At 37.4% G+C, this 11,205-nt stretch overlaps 1 pseudogene across 1 annotated transcript; it reads left to right on the top strand.

Moving 5' to 3' along the window:
• Positions 1-8,993, top strand: LOC120340457 (sarcoplasmic/endoplasmic reticulum calcium ATPase 1 pseudogene; annotated as a pseudogene). Its single transcript, XR_013480434.1, has 2 exons — positions 1-19; positions 2,928-8,993. The product of XR_013480434.1 is annotated as a sarcoplasmic/endoplasmic reticulum calcium ATPase 1 pseudogene (transcript).
• The last annotated feature ends 2,212 nt before the right edge of the window (positions 8,994-11,205 follow it).

The raw sequence follows: 11,205 nt of genomic DNA, 5'->3' as shown, positions 1-11,205 counted from the left end.
AGCATACCAGCAAATTAAGGTGAGTTGCCTAGCTATGAAATTGATTTGTAGCTTAGTTACTTCTACTCGTATAAATATATTAAGAGATGTATTCTTAAGCGCGGCCTTTAGATGATAATTCAAGCGTACGCTCTTGTCTGTAACGTGAAGGTTGAGTGTTTCGGATATATTTCTTTGAGGAGGGTGTTCCCTTAATGTTATGGAATACCTGTCTACAAGAGTGATGTAAACGAGAATAAAATATTCTGCTTTTATTAACTGGGCAAAGTACATTAAAAATTAAACAGCTTGAACAGAAGCCCAATTATATTAGACAATACGGAATATAAGTTAGAAATCAAATCGCAGGAACACGAAGCTAACGTAATTCGAAGAAACATCACATCTGCCACCAACCGCTCTTTTATGACCCAAAGTAGGGAGCAAATAGCCGTGCGATTTTGTATTGTTTGTCAAAGGCAGATACTGAAGTCGTTTCACCAGTCAGGAACAAAGATGTCAATTACTTGCATTTTCAATAGGCTTGTTGCAGATCTTTGAATGATTCTGCTTGGAGGCAAATATGCAATATATTGCACACTTGCATACACGCTGTTATGATTTGGGTAAAATTACTTCAAGGTGGCAGAATCACCATTCAAAGGTTTTGTTAATTTGTGAGATAAGGAAAGATATATAATCCATTCGCAATTGGATAGCCGCCACTTTAAGCAGCTTCAAACACCAATCGGGCGAATGTAATCAAGAAGTATAGCAATACGTTGCTAGAGTAGCGTTGACAGGTTGGCTAGTCTCTGAAATATTCATTTCTTAAGCTTGAAAATACCTGATTCCGCAATGAACGTGTCTTTTCTTGGCTGTTCGCTATCTCAATATGATCCTGGCCCCCATTATCGATCTCGTTCGCTTGGGTATTGGTTAATTGAATTGTCATCGATAATACGAATATTATTGATTGTAACTCCATTACGAGTGTAATTATTCACTTGGTATGACACGATTATGGTGTGAGCAGTGAAAATGTTCAGTAAAATGAGGTGGAAGAACTATTCTAAAACAAAAAAGCATGTAAGATGCAATATATACTTCCTACCGTTGTCATGACGAGTGTTTAAAATTGAAAGTCAGTTAGTCCGTAGTGACTGTTTTTTTTTTGTAGAACTTACCGTGTTCATTTTTCTGTATTCATTTCCGAAAATTGGATTGTATATCTCGATTTTGAGATGTGTGCAACTTGTACTTAGACGCGAAACAATTACATGCAGGACTTAATTCAAATTGTAGTACTGGCTCTATATTTTGCACGTTGTATTGGTATTATTCCCAATTGGAACGGCGTGTTTTGTATTTTGACGCGTCATTATGCGGGAATATCGTGTCGCAGAAAATATGAGAAACATTTATAAAGTACATCTTAACTTATTACACTTCGTCACTGAAGTTAAAACCCTACCGGTGACATATTGTGTATATTTGTTTAAGATGAACTTCCGTGTTTATCCGACTCACGTTTTATGTATCTTGTAAATATTGCATTTTCCTCCAAATCAGTTTCACTTCGAAGAAAGAATTTGTTGACTTATTTGTAGTTGTGATAGGTTCAGCATGCCTGTATAACAGCAGATTGCAACAACTAAGCTAGAGCATCGAAATCTATATTTAGTCCTACCAAGTTATACCAGCCCATTGTATTTTCATAATTTGTATACAATGAACGTTTTATTTGATGCTGAGTAAGACGTCGCTGGACCTATTGTTTGCACGACCTGTCAAGCGCAAGGTACGTCAAATGAACGAAAACGAAATTTTTATTATATCAATGAACCGCGCTATCGTGATGCCCCATAGACAATACAAAGCGCAATATACGTAATTGATTGTTCATTGATCGTTGTAAAAAGTTTTGCAATAGTTTTAAAACTCGCGAGAAATAGAATTGAGTTTTTATTTTGACGCTCTTTGATATCTTAATTCAATGTCAAATGTAGCTTTGATGATCGACTATGGCTTGTAGTTGAATTTTTCTGATGACACACCGTACAAAATAAGGACGCTAAGCTGATATAATCGTTTACATATTCATTATAAGATACCGTTACCGAACATATTTGTTGCTTGGTAGTCAAATATAAGATACGCACCTCCCGTTTACACTATATTTGAATATTTCAGTTCAATTTGAAAGTTTCATTGTTGCATAACGCGCCATGCCCGACGATCAGCAATTAGCACGTTAGTCAAATCAATTTGGCACCTAAGTTGCGCTTTAGTTGTAAGTGTCGGCCACTTTTGGCAAAAGCGTGCCTGTAATTAGTTTTGAGTAATTAATAACATTGAAGTGACTTTGTATGTATGTTTATTCGTCTCGTAAAAGCAATATAAAAGAATTAGTAACTTTACTTTGTATATTAATTCTATAGATTTTCGTGAAAAATTAGCTTGCATTATATTCATTATGGTATTATCCCGACCACACGTAAAAATTCCAGATTAAAATATATTATGCCTATAGGGTACATAAATGAACATTGAACAACAGGTGCCCAATGATTAAAATCAATACTCATTTGTTGCGCAAATTTGCGTCCGCACAGTCCATATAATCATAGTCTACAGCAGGGCGCGGGTGGCCTCATAACTTATAATAATGCGGGAAATGCACTGGTGACTAATACACGTAAGCCGCAGTAGACCTTTGTATTGTCCTTTACTGCGGATGCTGCATCATTTATGTACTGACATTAAAGCGGATACCAGAACAAAGATCAGGTCGTTTCATTGGCAGATGGTTAGTGATGGGTATTTTGTACTTCGTAAACGCACGTATTTGTTCCCGTATTAATGAAGAGGTAAACATTGCCAGAGAATGTCCATTTCAAATAGTCAAATTGATTCAATTTCAGCTTTTTTATATGTTTTTGTTGCAGTTTGTTAAAATCATGTTTATGGTAGAATAAAAACTATATTCAAAAAATTAAATAGCCCGCTTTCGCTATTCGACGACGCAAGCAACTATGGATGATGCTTACGCTAGATCTAAAGAAGACGTACAAAAGTTTTTCGATGTGAATGAAAACGTAGGATTGACCGAGTCTCAGGTTCGAGAAAACAGAGCAAAATATGGCTTGAACGAGCTACCTTCGGAAGATAAAAAAACGGTTTGGCAACTTTTATTTGAGCAGTTTGAGGATTTGTTGGTTCGCATACTTCTCCTAGCAGCGATAATTTCCTTCTTACTGGCCCTTTTTGAGGACGGGGAGGAATCTCTTACTGCCTTTGTGGAGCCATTTGTTATTTTAATGATATTACTTGCAAATGCCATTGTTGGTGTTTGGCAAGAGCGAAATGCAGAAAGTGCAATCGAGGCGTTGAAGGAATATGAACCCGAAATGGGTAAAGTGAGAAGGAAGAATAAAGCGTCCATTCAACGAATTTTAGCCAAGGATATAGTTCCCGGCGATATTGTCGAGGTGGCAGTGGGCGACAAGATCCCGGCTGATATCAGGTTAACATTGATTCGTTCCACTACACTTCGTGTCGACCAAGCAATTTTGACCGGTGAAAGTGTAAGCGTTATTAAACATATAGATGTTGTTCCCGACCCGCGGGCAGTCAACCAGGACAAGAAAAACATGTTGTTTTCTGGTACGAACATCGCATCTGGGAAAGCTGTGGGCGTGGTTGTTGGAACTGGACAAAGAACTGAGATTGGGAAAATTCGTAATGAAATGGCCAGCACAGAAAACGACAAAACGCCCTTACAACAAAAATTAGACGAGTTCGGTAAACAACTTTCGAAAATAATTACTTTGATCTGCATAGCGGTTTGGGCAATTAACATCGGTCACTTCAACGATCCGATTCACGGGGGATCATGGATCAAAGGCGCGGTGTATTACTTCAAGATAGCTGTGGCTCTCGCAGTCGCTGCAATTCCCGAAGGACTCCCTGCCGTCATCACTACTTGCCTTGCTTTGGGTACACGAAGAATGGCAAAAAAGAATGCCATCGTCCGGAGTTTGCCCTCTGTTGAAACTTTGGGCTGTACCTCCGTAATTTGTTCTGACAAAACCGGTACCTTGACGACTAACCAAATGTCAGTTTGTCGGATGTTTATTCTGGATGGAGTACAAAACGACAATCCATCATTTCATCAATTCCACATTGAAGGCTCTACATATGAGCCAAAAGGGGATGTTAAAAAAGACGACACAAAAGTCAATGTCCAAGATTTTGAGGCTTTGTCAGAGCTTGCCACTATATGTGCAATGTGCAACGATTCTTCATTAGATTTCAATGAAAGTAAAGGTGTATACGAAAAAGTTGGAGAGGCGACAGAGACTGCTCTTACAGTGCTGTGTGAAAAAATGAATGTGGATGGAATTCCTCTGGATGGCATTTCAAAATGTTCACGTGCTAATGCTTGTTGTAATAGCATAAAAGAAAGGTTGTCGAAAAAATTCACGCTTGAATTTTCAAGAGACCGAAAATCAATGAGTTCCTACTGCATTCCATGTGACGCGGTTAATGATTCTGATGCCAGAATGTACGTCAAGGGTGCACCCGAAGGTATACTTGACCGTTGTACCCATGTACGAGTTGGATCTGACAAGGTTCCCATCACAAATAATATCAAAGCTGAAATTCTAAATCTCATTGCGGAATATGGCACTGGTAGAGACACTTTGCGCTGCCTAGCGCTTGGCACTGTCGATTCCCCGGCTCTATCAGAAGATATGGATTTAACTGACTCTAAAAATTTTGCTAAATATGAATCTAACATCACTTTTGTGGGAGCTGTTGGAATGTTAGATCCCCCACGGACCGAAGTTTACCAAGCGATTGAAGAGTGCAGATCTGCTGGTATTCGAGTTATCGTCATCACGGGAGACAACAAAGCAACAGCTAAAGCAATTTGCAGACGTATTGGAGTATTCGGAGAAGATGAAAATACTGACGGACTTGCTTATACGGGACGCGAATTTGATGATTTAAATCCTGACGAACAATTTGAAGCTTGCCTTAGAGCCCGGTTGTTCGCCAGAGTCGAACCCGCACATAAGAGCAAAATAGTTGGGTATTTACAACGAAACGGTGATGTGACTGCAATGACTGGTGACGGTGTGAACGATGCTCCAGCTCTCAAAAAAGCCGAGATCGGTATTGCGATGGGAAGCGGTACCGCTGTAGCCAAAACTGCAGCGGAAATGGTCCTTGCAGATGATAATTTTACATCTATTGTTGCTGCTGTTGAAGAAGGAAGGGCTATTTATAACAATATGAAGCAGTTTATACGATATCTGATCTCGTCCAACATTGGTGAAGTTGTCTGCATATTTTTAGCTGCAGCTTTAGGAGTACCAGAAGCTCTTATCCCAGTCCAACTATTGTGGGTCAACTTGGTAACTGACGGTCTACCAGCGACCGCCCTTAGTTTCAATCCGCCCGATATGAATATTATGGACAAGAAACCCCGATCTACTAAAGATACCTTGATCAATGGGTGGTTGTTATGTCGCTATTGCGTAATTGGAGGTTATGTCGGTGCTGCAACAGTTGGAGCTTCAATCTGGTGGTTGGTGTTTGCTGAAACAGGACCTCAGGTCTCATGGTGGCAGATTACTCACCACATGTCGTGCTATTCGAATCCAGAATTGTTTGAAGGAGTGGACTGCAAAATATTTGTAGATTCTCATCCAATGACGATGTCCCTCTCTGTACTTGTACTTATTGAACTTTTCAACGCCCTGAACAGTATATCAGAAAATCAATCAATCTTCACCATGCCACCTTGGCAGAATATTTGGCTCATGGGGTCGATTGTCTTGTCACTGAGTTTGCACTTTTTGATTTTACACGTCGGTCCTTTGCCCATGGTTTTCCGAGTTTGTCCCTTGAATTCGTACGAATGGATGATGGTTCTAAAAATGTCTTTTCCTGTGCTGATACTAGATGAAATTCTTAAATTTATTGCTCGTAATTATGTTGAAGCTGGGGAAGCTACTCACTACGGGAAAAAGACGCAATAACATTGTGGGGTAACATTTCTATTGATTGTTTAAAATCGCTGTGGAAAACAAACGGGTAGTTGTTGCAGTCGAACGTACTGTAATTTTTTTGATGAATATACCATGAGATGAATAATAACCTCGTTTGTCTTATATAAAACGGAGCAAATTTTGATGGCTGTGCATTTTGTATATTCTAATTTGGTGAGATTGCTTGCTTTTTTACAAATATTATAGATTATTTGATTGTTTTATTAGAATTATAATGTCCAAACGTTGAATTCAATTATATTTATAATTTGATACAACTTCCCGTTCTCACACGATTCGTTGGTTGTTCTGCTATGATAATGTCATCCGGCTGTCAACTCTGTATCATTGTTTTACACTAATTTCATTTATTATGAATCATGAAGGAAATAGTAGCACAGTATATAACGCTATGTGATCGCTGCATTTTACCGAGTAATGCAGCGCCTCGTCATACAAAAAAATTGTCATCATATGCCCTTTTATTATAAGTTTATGCATTGTGGTATGTATACCATGTAACAGTTACCGCTACCCGGTATAGACATATATATCGATAGAGTTCGAGTTGTCGTCAAACAATCCTAATTAAGTTTTTCATCACGCTGTAAGTAGACATAAATAAATAAGCGTCATAAACAGGGTTGCATAATATCCGTTCAAGCTTAAAAGTCGTCGTTCGTGTTTCATCAACAACACGTATTCAGATATTTATGACAAAAAATTATTTCATTTTTATTTTGATTATACGTGTAGTTTTCACGCATTAAGGAATTATTTTTGTTTCATTCATCGAGGTCACTCGGCGACTTGAAATCTCGGCAAGTTGTAAATTTTATTTGTTTTCCGAAAAGGTATTTTCATGATTAAAGCTTTTATTCAATACAAAATGAGCGCCTGCAATAATAAATAATTTTTAAAGTTATCCGACAAAAGCGTAACATTAAAGGTAATGATCTGAATAAAATTTCCAAAATCTAATTGTTATACCAAATCGTAACTGTATTTTCAACGCTTGATTTATCCTTTTATGAGAAATTTATTCGTCTCATTTATTTTAATTCGGATAACTATCGTCGGAACAGGATTATAAAACTGATCCCATTTCGAGTTGACAGTGACTGATTTTGGCTTTGAATCTTTTATGAGGTTGCTGCGTTTCAGTGACTCCATTAGTATCCCTCCGGAATATATTTTGGTGAGATTGATCTTCAATTCTCATTTCTGAATGTACGTGGCTACATACATACATGATAATTTGATACTTCGTAAACACAACATGATAAGGAAATCATAGTTTAGTAAATGATTAATTAATGTAAGATTGTGCCCGATAACAGAATTTACTCCTATTACATTTTTTATATTTATTATCGGATACAATCAATAAGATCACCAGAATAATATTATAATCAATTTTTAATTATTTTTGTACCGGTATTGGTAATTCCCAAAGTGCGCAGATATATTATCAAATTAAATTGGCAACTAGTTATAAAATTTAAATTGTTTTGACATACCGTTGACTTTTGCTTGGGCGTGCACCCCATTCCATGCTATGTATTTTTTGTGTGTGGTTTTCGTATCTTTATTTGCACAACGATTTATTGTTCGTTATATTTTAACTACGCCCTGTTCACAGAGCAATTTCATTGTTGCGGGCATGCTCGACTTTTCGCGAATGTATTTGCGGGTTTACTCACAGTAGGTACGAGGTTATTCCAATCCGTACATCGGTTGTTAAATATAATAAAAAATCGTTCTTCGTCAATCACCATCCAAGTATGACGCGGCGTTGCATAGCATCAACCCTCGACAATCAACGAGCACAAAACGACAAAAATACTGTTCGATATTTAGATATACCGGTAATTCTTTGCAATATAATCGCAAGCTTATTTGCTTAGGACAGTGGTTCCCAACCTTCCATGGCTCGTGGCCCCCTTCCAGAGGCTATTAGCATTCATGGCCCCCTGTCTATCATTCCAGTGACATTCATAGTGTTATTATGGTTGGTAAATTCCAAATCCCATTGTGTTCAAATAATTCATGCTCAACAAAGTGAAAACACCTGTGAAATAACCTGATCAAGCAATGAAACTAGGAAGAATGGGGATTTTTTTTGTGAAGTCAAAAGTAAAATCAGTTTTGCGCCTGGCATTGTGGCCCTTTTCAATTGCTCCGCGAGGGCCATGGGCCCCACAGTTTGGAAACCGTTGGCTTAGGACATAGTTCTTAGTCCTTTTTCATTTCCCAGTTGTTCAGCATTGCTCTGATATGCTATGTAAATGGGTTTGTGTTTTGGGTGTGGATGTACTTGTAACCGTATTGAGCAAAATTTTACAAAATATCCAATATGCATTTCTTTGACAATCCTTTATACCCGATTTTACAAATAATATTGTACATGTGTTTTATAGACGTCACAAGATAAGATAAACGCATTGTTATAACCTTTCTTTCTTTAGAAAATAACATGCAGTAATATTCGTATTTCGCAATCATTTCATCTTCAAAAATCGGACACGATGTAACTAATTTTCACATTAGCTTGTATATTACATATCGTATTTTGCTTATTTCCATTTTATATATATATTTTTTTCATTATATATTACCATGCAGTTTTGCATATTCTCAAATGTAGTGAGTGACCAGTAGTATGGCTTTTTCCATTTATGGAATATACATGGATGATGATGTGAATGGGAATATATTTTGCTTGCATATTACTCTACTTTTATATCGCTTGGTTTGCTTTTAGCTGTGACCTGAAATTTTGCCGATGACTATCGATTTTCATGTCGCTGGATTCAGGAAATCTCCCCCCAATATAAAGACAAATAACAGAAATTATAGCGTGATGAGTATTAAGTAAATGACATTTCCCCATGGCATTTACCTGCAATTCCTATTTTGCATCGAAACTAAAATCAATAAATAGTTTTTTTCTGACAGTGTGTTATTTGCTACTTCATTCCTCCGGGTATATTATAAAGACAATATGAGAATCGATTGGAAATTCAATTTTAACAAATAGGAATGGATTGTTGTGAACATAAATCATTGTTACATTGGTATTACATCACAATTGAAATTCAGACCGTTATTTATGTATTTCAAGAGATAAAGCTATAAGACTTTTTGCTATTTTTCTGATATCTGAAGGCATATATACAATTTTGAAATATTTCCAAATTGGAGTGTGTTGTTCAAATCAGGTCATAACGAACCTCATACAGTCAGCCAAAGTAGTGATTCGTGTGACAACAAAGAACTACTGGAAAATATATCACTCTGCGGTATCTGCCGCGTGTGTATTGATTGCTGAAAATGTATTTTTGTGTTCTATGTCGCCTCCATTAGAACATGAAATAAACACATCGAGTTGAAAAATTTAAGCTGGTGTCGTGACTACCAGATTCTTGATAGGCAAACAAAGCCTAAATTTGCATCGCACATGAAAGTTATCGGTTCTGTTCACCAACGATATATCGATTTGAGGCCAATGATTTTTTCACAGCAGGAAGTAAACCAGGAAGTAGATGCTTGAAAAGAGACTCGTTGTAGAATTCAATGGTGTCATCATCACTGTTAACAAATATGCATGATAGTCACGTTTACATACAGGAGGTAATTTCATGTCCCTTTTGTATCATTCATTTCTCTCATTTCACCACACGCGTCCGTCACTTGCATCGCTTGTTTTACCATAAAAACCATAAGCATTAGTATATCATATTACAGAGTGAACCCAAAAACAGAACCTATGAATTTATTACTTCTACAAAAATAAGGAAATTTATTCAATTTTGTTTGCGCCTCAAATGATGTTTTTGTATAATTGTACCCTAAGTTTTAATAATCTAAGTCAGGGAGGTCCAAACCATGGCACCATGCAGAGCAATTTTAGCGTATATTTGTATTTATTGGCAGGACATTTTTGAGTTTTTTCAGCAGTTCCAACAGGGGTTGGGATCCCGAGATTTAAACCCTTTTCCTAATCCCGATGTTGGGAATGATGTTTGTTAAAATCACGGAATTTCAGTATGACGGTGCAAAGAGAACGAATTGACTCGATGAGATAAGTTTTCATCTCAACTTCACACTTTAATTAAGCTCGCGCCAACTCCTTATTTGGAGAGACGTTTATGCCTTCATTATTGTGAAAACACCTCTATATTTTCGAGCGTGGGCCTTGTGAAAGCAGTGGCAAAACGCTGAGCTGACTTGGTACCGCTCAATCCATTTTTTGGCTAGGTGCCGAAATCCCAACTTAGACGGACTTGGTTGTTCTTTGACGATAGCACTAGGCCTGCTCACGCTTTAAATTATTAAATTAGTCAAATATAACAATTCATCACAAAAAAAGGTAACAGAGGAAAACTGGGAGGAAACGTATTTCCTTGCCCACTAAAACGACCAACAACAGTGTCTGGTGTGGTTTCCAGTAATATATGTCACGACAGAATATAATTTGAAGCGACATTACAAAACCAAACACGAGAAAAGATACGAAAAATACCATGATGATACTTCTCGGAAATCAATTTTAAACTAAATAAAGGCTTTATATATATCCCTCAAAACTGCGACACGCGAGACCTTCTCAAACGTGTTTGCAGCCCTTCAACCTCGCATCTTTGGACCACCCTGATCTAGGTCGTTTTGCACAAAAATTATACTCTCAACTGAAAATATTTTCCAAGTGACCTCCTCGGCGTTGAAGGCAGACTTGCTGGACCAGATTGTCAATCACTCATACCCACTCTTCTATGCACATTTCCCTGATTTTCCTTGAAATTGTAGCCATGAGTTGACCAATTGTTTGATGATTGTTCTCACAGGCTACACATTGCCCTTTGAATACTCCCACAGATAAAAATGCGGGCGGCGAAGAGAGAGCCGATTTATATTTTTATGATTTATTGGAATGCAAATTTACAATGAATCCTTGCTATTTTCACACATACTTTGAATTTAAAGTAACGAAGCTAATTTGGAGTAGGCAAGGCAGTAAAGTCAAAGGACATTTTCATTAAGCCCAACAACTCCCAGGTAACAAAAATCCAACTTTCGAATCTGGACTGACAAAGTTTCCGACTCCATGACCACAAAATTTGGATAAGAAAACTTTTGTTCTGTCTCATACCATTTCTGTTACAAC

The sequence above is a fragment of the Styela clava genome, chromosome 14 (assembly GCF_964204865.1).
Source record: "Styela clava chromosome 14, kaStyClav1.hap1.2, whole genome shotgun sequence".
Taxonomy (NCBI): Eukaryota; Metazoa; Chordata; class Ascidiacea; order Stolidobranchia; family Styelidae; genus Styela; species Styela clava.
This window is presented reverse-complemented; position numbering and strand designations above follow the sequence as displayed.